The following is a 19060-nucleotide window of genomic DNA, read 5'->3' as shown; positions in this document are numbered from 1 at the left end:
TTAATTTGGTTTATTTACAGTACATGTTTTAATGCTCCACATTGCCGTCTTTTGTAGCAGTGCTGAAAATAAAGGCAAATATAGGCAGAGAAAGGCCTGTGCTTTTGTCAGTCTGCAGGAGTTGAGGCAGCCAGACTGAGCTTCCGGAAACAGCTTTCTGCTGCTGCTGGCCAATGGGAGGGCCTGCGGTGCTTCTCCCCTGCCAACAGCTGCAGTGCAGTGCCATCCAAAGAGCACCAGAAGAGAGTCACAAACTCAGTCCAAATCCCTGATCATCTTTAGTCCCTGCTCGCTAAAGATGAGCAGCTTGCTTGATATTGCAGAGCCTCGGTTTCCCTGTCCAAGAGATAAGGATAATATAGCATGCTTTCAGTGTCTTGGGAAGACCGCTGCGGACTTCAAGGTTTTACGTGCACACAGTTGGTATTCCAAACATAAGATTTCCAGCTTTTTCAGCTTCAACCACAAACCCTCAGGATTCACCTTTCCCCAGCCTGTACCCACTTCTCTTTGCCAATCTTGAATAATTCCTCTTGGGAGCCATGTTCCTGGACAGGGAGCTCTGGGCTGCAAACAGAGACTGACTCGCTCTGTCTTAAGGCTGGTGGGTTGATCAAAAGGCAAACCGAGGTCTTCTAGAAGGCCAAGGACAGGACCTGAGCCAGACGGTGTTATGGCCTCTGCATCCAACATGTGGTAAGGCAGATCCTGGTCAGGAAGCTCCTCGAATCCTCCTTCTGGTGCCTCTGTCCACAAAGTTCCCTGCCCCTATGACTGGCTCCCTTCTGACCCAAACTCTACAGCATGGTAGGGCTCCCACTGCCAACTGTCCCCTCTTTCTGGGATGATGAAATGTCAAGGGAGAAAATGTGATCGAGCCAGTTCTAGCAGGGGAGCCAGGCTTTCACGTCCCTGGTTTCTGGCAGCCTGTTGACCATTTCCCTGGGTTCAGTTATCCATCCCTGCTCCAGTCACCTGTGAGCAGGATCGAGGCAAAGAACCTGGCCGCACCTCCTCTGCAGAGCCTCAGCCTGCTCAATGCTGGCCCCAAGCTCTGGATGTGCAGTATGGTATTTTGGCTTGGGTTGACCCCACCTTGCTCAAGACACATGACAAACGAATGGAGAGGACACGGGGTGGTAAGTGGATGTTTTTACGCTACAGAAGAAGATGGTGGGATGCACATGAATTTGACAGTCTTGTTCACTTTTTCTGCCCACCAAGGAGGTGAGAAGAGCTAGAACCCTGAGCTGCTGCCTGTGTCTCTCCTTCCCCGAGGCAGAGCTAAGGCGCTCCCTGTTTGCAGCATCACACCCATCTTGCCCCCTGACGTTGCAGCTCTCTCCTGGTCAGGTGTGAAAGCTGCCATTTCATGCTCATCTTCCCCAATTAACAACAGCTGGTCCTCTATAAAACCAACTGGTGAGATGGTTTGTTATTGGAAGACAATGCAACATCATTAGGCATTAATGGCTCCCAGCCTCGTTTACTGGGCTGAGTTCGCAGGGTTAATGTGGCGAGATGTTGGGCCTCACCCCGCAGCGCTACTCACCCCGCAGCGCTACTCCGCTCCTCTTCTATTTTTAGGCACCTTCTTCAAGCTTCATTTTCTGAGTCATGAACTGGGAGGTGGAAAAGGTGGTGGAGAGTCTTGATTTCCTGGAAGGGAAATTGTTCAGGAGGTGGTAGAACCATCACTTAGAAAACAGATCATTGCGGTATTTTAACTAAAAGAAAACAATTTTGAATTTAGGCATTTAAAAAAAGTTTTCTTTCTTGTGTCTGGATTAATCAGCCTGTTTACACCAGCAACTAGGCAAGTGCTCCCTTTTCCTCCTGTCTATCCCCAGAGCACCTCTGCTAGCTTACTTGGGACTCCTCGTGTTCCTAGTTTGAAAGGTAAGAGGTGAGTCACTGGCTGTGTCCAGACAAGAGCCCTTTCACTGGTAATTGAAGAGCTTGCCTGGGAGAGATGGTCCTGAAAGGGCTGGACCGAGAAGTCACACTAAATGCACATGGCATTGCGCATAACTTTGCTGCTGAGAGTACAAACTGGCCTCCTAATGGGAAGATTGTATCAGGTGCTTATTTTCTCATGACTTAAAACCAAAGACTGAGTCTGTGAATTACTCTTGATCTTACTACCAGTGACCAGTAAGGTTCCATAAAGCACTCTCCCCTGAGATAAACAAGTATGAGATCTCCGTGATAGTCATTCGTTCACGCAACAAACATCAAGAGACATCACACATACACCAACATTATGTATGCCAGGCTTTATTGACAAAAGGATCTGACATTCCCAACAAATGCAATAAGACCAAGTGAATCTCCTGAATTTTGCTAAAAGGAAGTTTTTATTCAAGAGTTTTTCTCTTTTTCCTTCCTTCCTTCCTTCCATCTCCTTCCTTCTTTCCTTCTTTCCCTCCTTTCTTCTACAAAAAATTCCCAAGCATTTATACTTACTATGAATTTGGTTAAGATTTGGTTTTTTGAACCAATAGGTGGAGTGGTAGTTAGGGCACTGGCCTCCTACATGACTGACTGTGGTTCAAATCCCATGCCTGGAGGCTTACTTTCTTATTTTCCCTCCCTCTCTATCTCTCTGTCTCTCTCAGGGGAGCACACAGGCCCTATAGTAAAAATTTAAAAAATAATAATCATAGTAATAATAAGTAACATTAAATAAATAATTGTTCATTAAAAACCTTTAGTTTTTCTGGGCTAAAGTAATAAGCAATTATCATCTGTGCAGAGTGGTCAGATGGCACCTCCCACAAGAGGAAGCCCAGGGCCCAGTTAAAGAGCCCTTGGACTGCTGGCAGCAGCTCTTGCAGCATGGGGTCTGTGCAGACCTGGAGGATGATCGGCAATGGCGGAGCAAAGCCTCTAGGCTGAGTCAATGCTTCTAGTTTCATCTCTCTTTGATGTTCAGGTAAATAGATCCTCTTTCAACTCTTCTAAGGTAATCAACAAATAGATGTCGAATCTACCCCTGGCTAAAGTTTTGTCAGGAGAAGAATACCCCTAGAGCCAGCCTGTTATGGAAACACCCATGCCAAGTAGAAGCTGAAACTTGGGGACCCTTATCAGACCTCTTACCTAGCCTCTGTACAGTGCCTAGAGTGAAGTCTCAGCCCTTCAGAGTTTTGAGCTGATGAAGGAAGACAATCCCTGCTCTTACATCCCAGGTAGGAGTAGATTAAAAGGACTCACTGTCTGTCCCACTCATGGGGCACTTAATCAAAGCATGCTATGAACACTCACTTTTAGTTCCTTGTCGTGTGGTCGTCTAACTTTTCCTGGAAGTAAGTGCGAACCTCCACCTACATGTTCCCAGAGAAAAGAAAGAAAGTCATATCTATATTCACATTATGTTTCAAAAACAAAATTAGCGCATGAGTTCTGCCAAAGGATTATTGTATCTTTTCTGAGAATAGGAAGCAGTCTAGAAAATTCAGTAGTTTAAACACCCACAATATTGTTATTTAGGGAAGTCAAATGGCTTAAGGGTGACATGGAAAGTCTTCCCAGCTTTTCTACTCATATACTTGCTGCGTGATGTGAGCAAGGATCTGACCTCTCTGGGTGTCGGTTTCCTGGTTGAAGATGGATTGTTCTGGAGAACAGATGGCTGCCCCTTTGCACCCATACCATTTCATATATGAGCCCAAGCCCAGCATGCAGCCAGATTCCTGAGAGTCCCTCAAAAGCATGTCAGGAATGAATGAATGAATAATAAACAGCATTTGGGGGGCCAACCCCATAGCATAGCAGTTAAGCACTGTGCAGTGGGAGCCAGTTCCCACGTGGCTGACCATGACTCAAATCCAGGCCCTGGCGCTTGAAAAACATACCAGGTGTATGGTGTGGGTGTCCAAAGTTCTGACAGATAGTGAAATGGGGAGAAAACTTCCAAATGAGCATGACTACGCTCCATTAGGGGGTGCTTACTCTCTCTCTCTCTCCCTCTCTCTTTCTCTCTACTGCATGAGCCCTCTGACAATAAAGAAAGGACAGGGAAGAGAAGTGAAAATATCCCAGCATTTTATAAGTGGGAGACATACTCCAAATGGCCACCCCACCCCCAGGCTCTTTGTAGTAGAACTTTTGGAAAATCTCTCTAGCTGCAGCTTTGTCTGGCTGCTAATTTCCTGCAAACCAGCTGACCTGTATTTACAGTATCCACATTTGTTTTGGAAAAAATCCAAATGTCCACTTAACTGGGCAGGAGTCCAGCATAATCTTGCTATATTGTTTGTAACCATGAGATTAATGGTGGGCCTTGCTCCGAACTTTGGGGTGACATCATTCACCTGAGGGTATCTCTGCTGCAGATTACAATAATGTGTTGTCATTATTGTGCCGTCCTCCCGTTCTATTTTAGAAGCCTTGGCTTCTGCAGGGAGGTGGCGTCAGGGACAGAAAGCATCACTTTATAGAGGCAGACCGTGGTAAGGATGAGATAAGATCCAAATCCTGGCCCATCATATACCAGCTGCATGACCTTGGGCAAGTCGCCTAATTGAACCTCAGCTTCTTTGTAGGTAAGTCATAGCTCTTATATCACACAGTTTTTTGTTTGGTTTGGTTTGGTTTTAATTCACCAGAGGGCATGTGCACTTGCAGGAGAGAGACAGAAAAAGAAAGGAAGTGAGAAATCACCCCACAGGGAATGAATCACCCCCCAGAGAAGCAATGCCTTCTCCATTTCTCCTTCCTTGTAGGATTTTGGGTACACACACACACATACACACACATACACACACACATGCCCAGTGTGTTTCTCAAGCTACTAGGTCCAGGGACCCAAACCAGGCAGTCAGGCATGTGGGGATCCATGCCTTAACTGCCACGCCACTGGCTGGCCAAATATCACATAGTTACTATGAGGATTAAATAAAGTTCTTCCTAAATGCCTTTGTCCTATGCACTGACACCCATAATCATACATTTCCGTTACCAATGGAAAAATGGTTGAACAATTTATTTGATGTTAAAATAAAACATGGGCTAGAACTCAACAACAATGAAAATAAACAAGCTCACTAAAAGAAGGCAAAGAACTTGGGTAGACATTTCTTGAAAGAAAACATATCAGTGGCCAATAAAGACACAAAGATGTTCAACACCACTAATCAATTGGGAAATGCAAGCTGAAACTATAATGAGAGTCTACTTCACAGTCACTAGAATGGCTGTTACAGGGACCAGCAGATGGCGTAATGGTTACATAGCTGGACTCCTCTGTAGCTGACGGTGGTTTGAGTCCCAGATCCAGCTGCTTAAAACTCACAATGGATGCGTGTGAATGCATGCCCAAGAACCCCAAAGGAGAATGAAGGAAAAGGGTTCATGGCATAGCTATCCCCCCTAGGGAGTGATTTCTCACTTTCTCTCTTCTCTCTCTCTGTGACTCTCTGGCAAGTACACATGCTCTATAACAAAAATATCTCTAAGAAAAGATTTTTGAATAAAATTAAATTTAATTTTAAAAAAAGGCTATGGTTCAAGAGCCTGAACATAGAATCACCATGTTCCAGCAATTCCAATTCTGAGTATACACCCAAAGGCAATGACAGCAGGAACTTGATCAGCAATTTGTACATCTGGGTTCATAGCAGCATGAGTAACAATAGTCAAAACCCATAAATAATACAAAGTGTCTATTGTCAGATGAGTGGATAAGCAAAATGTGGTATATCCATATAATGGTATATCCATATATAAAAAAAAAGGACCTCCTGACACATGCAACAACATGCATGAACCTTGAGGACATTATGCTAAGTACAATAAGGCAGACACCAAAGGACAAATGCTATATAATTTATATAATTCCATGTATATAAGGTACTTAGAGTAGTCAAATCCATAGAGACAGAATGTAGAATGGTGGTTTCCAAGGGCTGTGGGGAAAGAAATAGAGAGTTAGTTTTAAGTGGGCAGAGAATTTCAGGAAGAAACTTCCAGAATTTCTCTAATGCAGGAACTGTATGTTCATCTTCTCATCCAGCACCCGGTATCCATTACTGACCCGAACTACGATCTTAAGGAAAGGAGCTTCAGCAAGTGACAAGGTCCTGGGTGCACACACACAGACTGAGAGAGGGAGAGGCAGCAGCATTGAAAGCGCTGCGGGCAGTGTGGGCAGGCACTAGGAAAAGTCTGTGCACAGGTTAACGCGTGGTCTTGGCAAGAGCTGTGAGGGCAGTGAACTGGGCCTGCTGCAAATCTGTACCCCTAGTTCTCAGCCCAGGGCCAGGTAGTAAAAAGAGATGGTCCAGAGAGTGGGTTCCTCCATCAGGCTGACTCATCCCGGCCCCAGTGGTTACCAGCTGTGCAGCCCAGGGCAAGCTGTTTTATTCTATGTGCCTCCTATTTTTCTGCTGTCAAATATAGAGATGGCATTAGTATGACCTGGTGTTGCAGAGAAGATTGAAGGAAGAGCAAGCAACATGGAGGGTCGAGCCTGGTGCCCCACCTGCAACTCAGTCACTCCATGTGACCGCCTTTGCTGTGAGGGGAGCCTCTTCCCATCCCTATGAAGGCTCCACCCTGGGCCCCCTCTGCGCCCCCTCCCCACCCAAGCCTCAGAAGAGGGGGTGGGTGGTTTGGCATTAAACAGCCTGGATGAAATGCTTTCTGCTAGCAATTGCCTTCATTGCCAGCCATAAAAATACATCTATATTTAAATATGCCTAGATAATTCTTAAGTTTTATTAGTACTTAAATATTTTGGCATGTTTATTTCTCCTGGAACAATTATGGAGGTTTCATTGTTTTACTTGCAAAAAAAAAAAAAAAGAGAGACTAAATCTCCTTTTACAATAAACCCCCTGACAGGTTGAATATGGCGCTATCCCCAGTGCGTGTCCGTCTTTGTCTTGTCGGCTCCCAAGATATGGAAGCAGAACTGGGGGAGCGAGAGCGGGGAGGAAAGTGGACCTCAGATATGTCCCTTGTCCATGACCCTGGACGTCTCCTGCTTATCATCCCAGTGGCTCTCTCCTTCCTCCTGCACCTGCCCTGCAACCTGTCCTGGGGACCATATTTCTCGGGCTTCCACTGAGCCCAGCCAATGGGCAGCTGAGGCAGGTGATCCCACGGAGGGAAGAAATAGAAATAAGAGCGTAGAGCCCTCTGGCTCCCTCCTCTCAGGTCACTGAGGGCTGGCCTAGCCCTCTGCCAACTATCTGTGTACAGCCCTTGCTGCCTCCCTGTTGGGGTGACTGCATCCTGCCCTGCCTGTGCAGTGTCTTCACAGATGGGTGGCAGTGGCACCCACTCCTGCTGGCCTCTGCTTGTTGCACTGTCTCCATGGTTTCCCTCCACCCTGGCCCGCTTCAATAGAGTCCCTTAATGGTCCCATCTGAGCTGTTTCTTGCAGGGACCAGGATGAGCATGGAGCTATCGGAGGGCCTTGCCTGTGTGGGCCTTTGCCATGGAGGAAGCACTTTTGAATCCAGGATTGTGGTGATTCCTCAAAACCATTCTGTAAGTGTAGAGGGTGGGTTGCTTCCCTTATTTTATTTGTGGAAACATGTCGGCCCAGGGAGGTCACTCGCCCAGCCCAAAGTCACACAGTAGGTAGGCAAAGGAGAGAGGACTGAAGCCCCAGGCTGCTGAGCTCCAGCGTCTCCCACCCTTCACAGCTGGCAGTGGTGGGCAGTCTGACAGGGGAATGGAGAAGCAGAGAGGGCATTTCTTCTTGTATCATGGAGAACTGTTGTCACCTGCTTTCCAAATCACTAGTCTCCTTCCTGGAGCTCAGAGACAAGGGGAGACAAAGGCCTGGCCCAATCCCTGTTTAAGCTCTGCGATCCTGAGCACAGCTCTCTGGGTCTTCATTTCTCATTGTGTTATCCATATGACACAGGGACCAGGCTCAGAGCCAGTGACCACATCAGCCCTAAGGTGACAATCACGAAGGGCTACTGCGTGTGCGCCATGTGACTAGAATGTTCTAAGCTCTTCACATGCAGTGTCTGGCTGAAGTAGCTACTGTTATTATTGCCCTCACTTGACACCAAAGTAAGAGAGGTCCATGGGCCCATCCTCTACCCACTACTGGCACGTGAACACAGGCCCAGAGCCCACTGTCAGCCTTCAGAGTAGGAGAGCTGGGTAGGCATATGCCCTCGGGATATCCAGCCTCAGTGACTTTGCAGAACAGAGCAATCACCAGGCCAGTATCACACAGTAATGAGCAGCCTGATCTCGGGCCCCAAATTCATAGATAATCCTTTCGGAGTTGCCAAAATATGAAGGACTAAAGGTCAGTTCTTATAATCCATTTTTCCGCAAGGTCAGTCTGGCAGTCTGTTCACACACTCCTCTGTGTGAAGAGTGGACCCACTGACCCCACCCAGTAGTGCCCCTCTCAAGCTGTCCTGCCCACTCATCCCAGGCAGCCTCTGAGGGTAAAGCTGGGGTCTGGTAGGAGTGTTTTCTTGTGAACGAGTGGGCTGCACTGCCTGGAGATGTGGCTTGTGGGTGAGCCAGTCCCCACCTGCCCCATGGGAATACTGAACACAGGCCCATAGAGGGTGGCAGAAGGCCCAACCTATCCTGGAGCATGGAGGGATGAAAGCCAACTTTGAGGCTGCTCCATGTTCTGGTTAAACTGTGCATGCCATGATCAGGCTCTCCAGGCTTCGATGCCTAGCTGTGTAGCTTTGGATATTCAACTTCTCCCTCCTGCGCTTTGGTTTTTCTCATCCATAAGAGGGGGCATGGTAACAACAATGACCTACAGGTGAGGTAACTAGCAGAGTATGCAGGGACACCAGATCAGAGGCAAAGCCAGCCCTAGATACCACCAATGTCACTGTTCTGGAACCAAATGAATATCTGCCCACTCCAGATAGAAATGCTCACAATGGGTCCCATGGCATATGCTCCATAAACAGCAGCCATTGTTTTATTTGTAAATTTCAAGAGCTCCAGTTTCCTCCAGGTTGTGACATTTTGGACATTTCAATTCTTTACAAGCATATGGTAGAAATTTCATTACTGCAACTTGAGGTGCGGGGGAAATGCCAACCACTGTGTGGTGAGAATTAATTCAATCCTTCAAACATTGGCTGAGCACAGAGCTGGGAAGGAGGCAAAGAGGAATACAGCAGCCTCTGTTCTCAGGAGACCCCAGATCTGCGGGAGAAGCTATATAACAACCAGAGGTAAATAAGTCAGGATGCACGAGACTCTCAGCACAGGGGTAGGAAGCTGACAGGACAGCAGGACCTGGTTTTAGGCTCAGGCACTTTCTCTGTGCCCAAGTCAGCAAGCCACACCTCCCTCTGATTCAGCTCCCTGTCTGCAGGTGGGGATAATGATATTTGTCTCAAGGAGTTGTCATGGGGACTGAGACTTCAACACTGACCTGTTGAAGAGGCTGGTGCAGGGGTTGGCACCTTATCCCCTGCTTCTAAAGACACCTGGCCGGTGTGAGATGGAGGATCAGAATGCCTCACTCAGGTGTGGGTAATCTGGTAAGGCTGTCTTAAAGAATAACTCCCAGGACAGAAGTGAGAAGAAGGTGCATGAAGCCTCAGAAAGAAACTACAGGCAGCTAGGAGGACAATGGTCTGAATAAGTGAGCAGAGTTTTGAAGAGGTGGAGATAGAGAACCTTTGCTCAATGGGTTTTTACCGGTCATGGTGTGAATCCATTGTGATTTTTTTCAGTAGATAAATGGCTTCCAGCTAAAGAATGTCATGCGACCTGGGTCAAGGAGCAAACCCCAACAGAAACTGCCACTAGGGCTCCTACCTGTAAAGAAGTGGGGATGGGAGCTCAAAGGGAGCAGGGTTAGGACTGTGAGGATGGTACGAGAAGGAAGACGTCAGGGAGCACCAGCTGCAGGGAGGAGCTTCAACTAGACAATCAGAGCTGGCAGACTGCAAAGAGCAAGCTCTCCAAGCAGAGCATCTGGGTCTTAGCATCTACCATCCCAAGCGAGGCTGGCTCCAACTTGGTCTGGACCACTGAGCAAGGATAATCAAATGACCGAATCCTAGGTTGTCCCTGCCAATCCTTCCCAGTTGTCCATTTTATGGATGGCAAGATTGAGGCCTCGCAGAGCAGGGAAGGTGTGGCCAACTGGAGCAGCACCTGGATTAGAACTAAGCCCCAGGACCTGTGTTTCCCAGCCCTCTCTACTCTAGGTGGGTCTAGAGTAGGAGTCTCTATCTGGACCCCAGAGGTCAGAAATGAACTCCTAGAGCTCTAGCATCTCCCTTACATCTGTTGCAAAATGTCAGGTCTCTGTGCATTTCTGAGAAGAAGCTCCACAGCTTGCACTGGGTTTTCTGAGAGATTGTATCCTTGTTTCCAAAATGTCTGAAGGAAAAACGATACAAGCAGACAGAGCATTGCTGTGTACTTCCATTCTCCATCCCTCAGCTTGCAAGAGGGGAGGCCCTGCCACTGTCCCTCAGTCAGGAGGAAGATCCTGTTTCCAGTCTGGAAGTCTGCTGTCTTCACAGTCTGGGGAGGGGGCTGGGGAGCAATGACAGGGCTCCTCTGTGTCTTTGTCACGTTTCCCCAGCCTGAGCAGGAGTGCTAACTCACGCTTGCTCACTTTTCTTCCTCGAAGCTCAACCCACACATGCACCCTGCTCCCCTAGGCTGCTGGGAACTGTCAGTGGAATTGCTGCAGAAGGCTGCCAGAATGCCATCACCGCATCCACCTCCCTCTTTGTTTTGCCCAAAATTCTAGGAACCCTTTGGGATCATCTGGGGGAGCCTTCTTATTTTCTAGGGAGAAAGATGAGACTCAGAGAAGGGAAGAAGTATTCTCACATTTACACCTGTTCTAAAGGTAGAGGCTAGGAAGAAAATAATGCAGGCTTCACCTTCACGTTCAGGGACAGGGTTTTTTGTTTGTTTGTTTTTTGGGTTTTTTTGTTTGTTTGTTTTTGTTTTTGAGAGGTTTTTGCTATAGGGCGCGTGCGCTCACCAGACAGACAGAGAGAGACAGAGGGACAGAAAGTGAGAAATCACCCCCTGGGGGGGATGGCCACGGGGCCACGCCTCCGCCACGCCGCAATCCCTTCTCCTCCATTCTCCTCTCGGGATCTTGGGCACGCATGCGCACGCGCCCGGCGTGAGTTTTAAGCCACCGGGTCCGGGACGCAAACCACGGTCGACTACATGGGAGTCCAGTGACATAGTCATTACGCTAACTGCTGGTCCCAGGGACAGGTTCTTGACCTGGAGACCCCATGCAATCTAACAGATTAGGTAAATGGAGGGATGTGACCACATCCCACTGGAAGATGTTTTCTCCCTCTCTATCTCTCTCTCTCTCTCTCTCTATCTCTCTCTCTCTCATAAGCATGCATGCCTTTTGGCAATTAACAAACATAAAATAGAAAAAGAATAACAGCACAGCATAGCTTCCACTATAGGAGAAGAACTAGGTGTGGTTCCTTGCAGAGTTTGCAGCAGCATAATCATATTCACACACATAGAGACGGGATGGGTGTACAGGGGGACCTGCTATCCACTTCCAGTCTCTTCTCCACCCAGCTATCAGTGAAACCCTTAGTGCAATGTGGTTAAAGAGACTCTGCCTTTCTTTTTCCCTTCCTCCCTTTTATTTTCTTCCTTCTTTCTTCCCTCCCTTCCTTCCTTCTGCCTGTGGGGCTTAGTATGGACCATACTGCAGAGAAGATGCTGAGGTTGCAAAGCAGGCCCTAGGAAGGAAGCAGACCCAAACTCGGATCACTAGGCTATAATGTGACAGTCCCTGGTGATGAGCATCCCAGGTCATCATGGGAACGCAGAAGGGAGGCTCTCAACTCACACTGGACCATCTTGGGCTTCTGCAGGGAGATGAAGCTGGGGCTCCTTTTTCCACCTTGCTGAGCACCTGCCGTGTTCCAGACATCAAGCTGGAGCTGGGCATGGAATAGTGAGGACAGGCAGATCTTTCTGTCTGGGTGCAGGGGGAGGTTTCTGTTAGTGCTGGGCTGTGGGCTTTTGGTGCCTCCTCTCTGCACTAGTGGAACAGAATGCTCGCTGTCTGCCTTTTCAACTGCTGAGAATTCTGAGAGAAGAGCTCCAATCTTCCTCTGCTACCTCCTAAGGGCATAGGGCTGAGGGGGGCCATCACCCACCTCCACATACCCCCTGCAGAGAGCCTGTCCCCAGTGACCCACTGCACAGGGTTCCCACAGAGCTCTACTCTGTCCCTCTCAGAGCCACCTCTGTGTCTGCCACATTATAAGGGCAGGTGGGGGATTCGTTTGGGCAGGAAGAGTAAATTCTAGATTGAATCTAAGGGACGTGTTTCCTTCACTGTTCAGAGGTGTGCTCCCTACATCCTCCCCACATTACATAGTTAAAGTGCCCTGAAACGGACAGTCCTCGGGTCCTAAATCACTCGGGTTCCGCATGCCATCAGGGAATTCGGAAGTGGAACCAATAGACCCTGTACATCAGATGAAATGCAGCAGCCATGGGATGCTTTAAATAATGTAAGCAATGTGGCCACTGCACTTAGTTTAGGTATTTGATATTTTTTAAAATAAGACTTTATTATTCTAAGCCAAATTTCAATGAAAGAAAACTGGAAAATGACCAGTTTCCCACTCAGCCTCTGTGGTGTGCAAAGAGGACAAACAGAATCAAAATACTACTTGGCTTTTAGGCCCAGAAAGACAGTGTCTGGTGGCCAATGTGCAAATATTATTCACTCTGAATTTGCTGTGCAGCCCGGAGCAAGTCACTCCACCTCCCTGCTCCAGTCTCTTCATCTACAGAATAGGGGTGAGAGCACCTGCACTAGGGGGCGTGGCTAGTGAAAGAAGAAAAGTGAAAGTGTATTTTACATGGTATCATTTGATCATGTCTGTTTTTCTCCCCCTTTTGAGAGCCTCATTATTAGAGGCTTGGATAAAAGCAGAATACTGCACAGATCTGAGAGATCATTTTCTACTACCTCTAATTTATAAGGACTCTCCATTTCCAAGACTGAGAAATGATCTCCCTTGTAAGGAGCCCGAAGGGAGGCCAAGTTTCTGTACTTCAGGTTCGAGATTTCTACACTTCCTAATCATCTGAGGTAAATGCCATGTTCAAAGGGCTGGGAGATTATTCCTGGGTTTAGGAAGAAAAGGACAATGGGAAAGTTTACCTTCAAAAGGCAACTCTGTCTCTGCAACCTCCGTACTCCAACCAGAGCCATCGCTTTGAATTATACATGAGGCGCTTGCGGGAGCTGTGATGATTTTTCAAATATTTCCCTAATTGATGAGTGGGCCTTTGATAAATTGCTGTAGAACCAGGAGCATCTGATCACAAGGAATTCTGTCTTGTTCCTCCTCGACAGATGTTTATTTGACTTAAAGGGGCTGTGAGGTCCAAGGGAGCTACTTAGCCCTCCTGGAACTTTCACTGTAAACAGAAAATTCTAGGGTTTTGTTTTTAAACCTGAACAAGGACAGTTCTCAGAGGAGGCCAGCTAGCATTCGGATGAAGGGGCTTGGGGGTGGAGGGTTGAGGTTCAAGGTCCCTATCTGGCCTGAGTTCTTGCTGCTCCCTAACGTCCTCCTCACAGTGGCAGAAGGGTGCTTTCTAACCCTCAGCTCCAGGGGAGAGACAAGGGAATCTAAGAACCAGGGCGCACAAGCACCGACCAGCCAGAATGTCAGAACGGTGTCCCACTCCAGGTACCTGCTGGGTCAGGTATTAGCCTTTTCTTACCAGATCATGGTGAGGTTCTGGGACCCAGGGAAGGACACTAGAATGGTGGAGTATGTGGTAACGAAGAGCTTTGGTGACTCGGGGTGCCTTGAACAGGGGCTTTGGCTACTTGGTATGGAGCATTTAGGTATGTTCTAAACTGGTGTGCTTGTCCAATGTTTCATGTTTCTCCCATTCCTTCTTCCTTCCTTCTTCCCTTCCCTTTTTCTTTCTTCTATGAGTGTGAGAAACAGCAACAGAGAGACAGCACACCCCGCTAGGTCCTCCCACCGCAATCCACCCCCAACCAGACGTAAATCCCAGGCAAGTGCATGCCTGGTGTACCCAGGAATGTCTCTGGATTTGAACCAGAAACCTTCTCAGGTGGGATTGCCTTGCAGAGCATCACATTTTACTTCTGCATCACTGTCTGGCCCCAGAGTGGTTCTCGATGAACACTTCTCTAGCTCTCCCTCATAAAAGAGCACATGCAAATCAGCACACTTACAAATTCTTCTTCCTCTCACTCTAACCCATCTTTCCCACCGCATCTTCTCTATTCCTGGTGCCCCCACCCCATACCCCTGACTTCCAGCCACCTCGACTTCCTGTTCATTACCTACAGTCAGACCCCTTCCATGAAGCCTGGCCTGCCTGACCCCACTCTAATTCTGACCCCTGTCTCCAGCATCGAGTCCTCACTTGCCTGATATTGTCATAACATTATCACAAATGTCTGATCTAGCCTTTAATGAGCTGCATTGCAATTTTCTAACCTGTGTGAGATGTTAACCTGTGTATGACGGACGTTGGTCTGATAAATGAGATTTATTGGGCTCATCTTTCCACCTGTTATTGCAGGACCACCTCACACACCTCTCATGTGATTTCTGGAAGCAGCAGAGTACAGTTCATGTGAGTTCACCAAAAACTCTTATTGGAGGGGACTCTCCTTTCCTGCTTCCTTGCTGAGGGGACTTTGCTAGTGCAACGTGCTGTCATCCAACCTGACTGGTGAGTGCATGAGAAGGGAGTGGGCATGCAGGGACTCACCTTTCACCCCCTTCCTTCTTGCTACCTTGAGATCTGCCACACACAGAGGGAACGTCTTCTCCAAGTCACAGACCAGCTTGTGTAAGGAGCCTGTTCTTTTCAGGACTGCTTGTCATTGGGTGGATGAGTACGGTTCAGGGTGTGTGGGCAAGCCTCCTGTCCAGAGCTGAGCAACATCTTCCAGGACAGCTTTACTGGGATCAAAGACTGGTCCTGCTTCCACTCTGGGCAGAGGGAAGTGAGAGGGAGTGTTATTTTTTAAGACTCCTCTAAACCCAGAAGTCACAGAGTATGTAGGCATTAAAAGGACAAGAAGGGAATGCTATATACAAGTCCGTGAACATAATTTCAATAGCTTAATTTAAATGGACCAGATATTTGAAAGTGATTGATTGATTAAACTCAATTAGGAAGAAATGGACAACCTGAGTAGTTCTATATTTATTAAAAGAAATAGGATTTTAGGTGATGGATATGCTACTTACTCTAATTTGATCACTACACATTGAATATATGTATTGAAACATCACTCTGTACCCCATAATATATACATTATTACCTAACCATTTAAAAATAGAAGTTTAAAAGTAATATAAGTAAGTAAATAATCTCCTATAAAAGAGAACTCTAGACCAGGATGATTTCACTGCCACATTCTGTCAAATATATGAACAATAAATAATGCCAATTCTATATAATCACTTCCAGAAAACAGAAGAGGGACTATTTTATAACTCATTTTATAAGGCCAGCTTTATTCTGAAAACAAAGCCATATCTATACAATCATTTCCAAAAAATGAAGAGGGACTACTTCATAACTCATTTTATAAGACCAGCATTATTCTGAGAGCAAAGTCTTACAAAAATAGGGCAAAGAAGAGGAAACTATAGGCCAATATTCCTTGTGAATACACAAATATACTAAAGGAAGATTAGCAAATCAAATCCAGCAATGCACACACACACACACACACACACACATATATATATATATATATATATATATATATATATCTCACGACAGTACAGAGCTTATCTCAGGAATGCAAGGTTGGTTCAATATTGAAAATCGATCAACATAAGTCATCATATTTCTTTTGTGTGTTATTTTAGGCTTTTGCCATAGACGCATGTGCTCACTGGAGAGAGACAGAGAGAGAGAAAACATCCACCAGGTGGGATGTCCATGTTGTAATCCCTTCTCCATCAGCGTCCTCTCAGGATTTTGGGCATGCATGCACACACACCCCACATGAGTTTCAAGACACTGGGTCCAGTCAGTCACATGAGAATCCAGTGCCTTAACCACTACATCACCTGCTGGCCCCTACCATATTTCTTTTTAATTGCTAGAGGGCATGTGTACTCATCAGAGAGAGAGACAGAGAGACAGAGGGTAAAAGAGAGGGAGAAAGCATCCCTCAGTGGTGATTGGTCACACTACAATCCCTTCTGCACTTCTCCATTCTGCCAGGATTTTACGTTTACACCACAGGTACCCAGTGAGTTTTTCATGTTCCTGGGGCTGGAATTTGAACTGTAGTCAGTCATTTGGGATCCAACTCCTTAACCACTAGGCCATGGGGCCAGCCCCAAGCCATCATATTAACCGGCAAAAGAATAAAAACCTTATCATCATATCAATTGATGCAGAGGGGGAATGAAAGACAAAATTTAATACACAGGGCCAGCCATGTAGCCCACGGCTTAAGGGAACTGGATCCCACATGAGAGACCATGGTTTGACTCTTGGCTCCGGTGGCTTAAAGAACACACTAGCGGGACCAGCAGTTATGTAATGGCTATGTCGCTGGACTCCCACGTAGTCGACCGCGGTTCGCGTCCTGGACCCGGTGGCTTAAAAAACTCACGCCGGGCGCCTGTGCGTGCGTGCCCAAGATCCCGAGAGGAGACTGGAGGAGAAGGGATTGCGGCGTGGCCATCCCCCCTGGGGGGTGATTTCTCACTTTCTGTCTCTCTGTCTCTGTCTGTCTGGCGAGCGCACGCACCCTATAGTGAAAACCTCTCCAAAAAAAAAAAAAAAAAACACACTAGCATGTGCATGTCCAAAATCCCAATAGGACAGAGAAGTGAAGGAAAGGGGATAGCACTGAGGTCATACCCCATTGAAGAAGCTTTATTTCTCTTTCTCTCTGTGTGTTTCTCCAGCTTTCTTTAGCAAGCACACATGGCAATTATTAAAAAAAAAAAATCAACATGCATTCATGATAAAAATTTTTGCCAAACTACCAATAAAATTTCCACAACTTGATTAAGACTGTCTACAAAAGTAACATTAAACTTAATAGTGGAAAATCGAATGCTTTCTCCCAAAGAGGAAAGCAAAGCTATTAACCCTCACCAGTGCTATTCAGCATTATGCTGCCAATCCCAGGGCAGTAAAGTAAGAGAGAGAAGTATGGGCCAGTCTGTGGCCTGCTGGTTAAGGCTGTTGGGTCTCACATGGCCACTTCAAGTCCTGGACCCGGCAACTTAAAAAACACACTGGGTATATGTGCGTGCATACCTAAAATCCAAAAAGGAGGAAGAAATGGGAAGGGATTATAGCATGACCATGCCCCATGGGAGGTGGTTTCTTGCTGCCCTCTCTTTCTCCCTGTCTCTCTCTGGTGAGCAAAATCTCTCTCTGGCTAATTTTAAATAAATAAATAGAGACTATAATGGAAAAAAAAACTTCCCATGATTATAGAACATCTCAAAGAATCTACATTAAAAATAAATAAATAAAAACTCCTAGAACAGGAGCTCCGGTGCAGAAACTCTTTCGCCGGATATAGTCCCACTTGTCTATTTTGGGGATTATTGCCTGTAATTTAGGGTTCTTATTTAAGAAGTCTTTGCCTACTCCAGTGTCTCCAAGAATGCTATCTCTCTGTCTTTCTGTTGCTCTCTCTCTTTCTCACTCATAAAAGAAATAAATAAACTTTTTACAAAGTTGCAAACAACTCAACAGAAGGAAGACTGAATAAATAAATAGGCAAACAATTTGAACAGACACTTCCCCAAAGAAGATACACAAATGACAAGTTCATGAAATTCAAAACAAAATAAAGCCACTATGGGATACCATTATAATCTGTTAGAATGGTGGGGGACGGGGAAGGCTGCTGGTGAGTATGTGGAGCTATTAGAAATCTTACCTATTGCTGGAGAGAATGAAAAAAAGAACAGCCACCCTTAGAAAACAGTTCGGCGGTTTCTTATAAAGTTAAACATACACAAACCATATGACCGAGCAATCCTACTCCTACATATTTGGTCAAAAGAAAAAAAAATGTCTTCACACAAACAGCAACTTTATAGTCGCCCAAACTGGAAACAAGTGAGTGATCCCCCTGGGTGAATGGATAACCAAACTGGTGTCTTCGCACACTGGCATACTACGCTGCAATAGTAAAGGAGTGATGAATGCACACCGCCGTGTGTGTGAATCTCAAAGGTGTTATGCTCAGTGGAAAAGCCACCTCATGGGGTTTCGTATAGGAATTCCACATATGACATTCTGCAAAAGCCAATCTGTAAGAATGGAGAACAGACCAGTGACTGTGTGGGACTGCGAGTTAGGGGAGGGTTTGACTACAGAGGAGCAGCACGTGGGTTTGTTGGTGGCACTATTCTATACCTTGATGGTGGCAGTGGTTACAACAAGTCCCTTCTCATATGACTGTACACACACACACACACACACACACACGTGAGTACTCACATATACAAACAAAACCAAACATTCTCTCCACCAGCCTGTCATGGCCACACTAACTCCATCTTTGTCTGTCCCTTCCAGTAAGGTCTCCTTCCAAGAAATCTCTCAGTCCAACCTCTGTTCTCAGGGCAAGCCCATCAAAGATGCCAAGGTGTGGTCTTCCCTGTGCTGCCCCCCCCCCAACCAGAATCAGGCACTACCTTCTTCCCTTGATGCTGTTGTCATCACTGCCACATACCTCTGCCACCAGGTAAGTCCCCCAGCACCAAGGTTCCACATTGGACTGCGCCTTTTCCAAGCCCCTGTGCACCAAAGCCATGGGGTAGTTTGTGCTAAAGGGGAATCAAAATGCTTTTCTGCATTATGATTTCATAGAGAAGTTGCAAAACACTCCTGATTTATGGCTTATGGAAATTTTTGTAAACAGTTTTGTAAAAAATTTTGTAAAAACAGCTCATGCTGTTTTATTTTCAGTGGCAGCTGAGACCCTGCCCTAAGACACACGGCTGAGCTGGAAGACAAAACTGCGTGGGAGACTCCATGCAGTACCCAGACAGAGCCTTCCCTCCAACCATGGAGGCCCCTCTTT

The 19060-nt window shown here is 46.6% G+C and overlaps 1 long non-coding RNA gene across 1 annotated transcript; it reads right to left on the bottom strand.

Annotated features, from left to right (window-relative positions):
• Positions 1–1625: 1625 nt before the first annotated feature.
• LOC106735528 (uncharacterized) lies at positions 1626–14948 on the bottom strand. Its single transcript, XR_001370817.1, has 3 exons — positions 14746–14948; positions 3268–3326; positions 1626–1659 (listed from the first exon to the last, which is right to left on the bottom strand). It is a non-coding gene; the product is annotated as an uncharacterized LOC106735528 (long non-coding RNA).
• Positions 14949–19060: the final 4112 nt, after the last annotated feature.

Source organism: Tupaia chinensis, unplaced genomic scaffold (assembly GCF_000334495.1).
Source record: "Tupaia chinensis unplaced genomic scaffold, TupChi_1.0 Scaffold000424_1, whole genome shotgun sequence".
Classification (NCBI taxonomy): domain Eukaryota; kingdom Metazoa; phylum Chordata; class Mammalia; order Scandentia; family Tupaiidae; genus Tupaia; species Tupaia belangeri.
The sequence above is the reverse complement of the archived record's forward strand: the minus strand, read 5'-3'. Positions and strand labels throughout refer to the sequence as shown.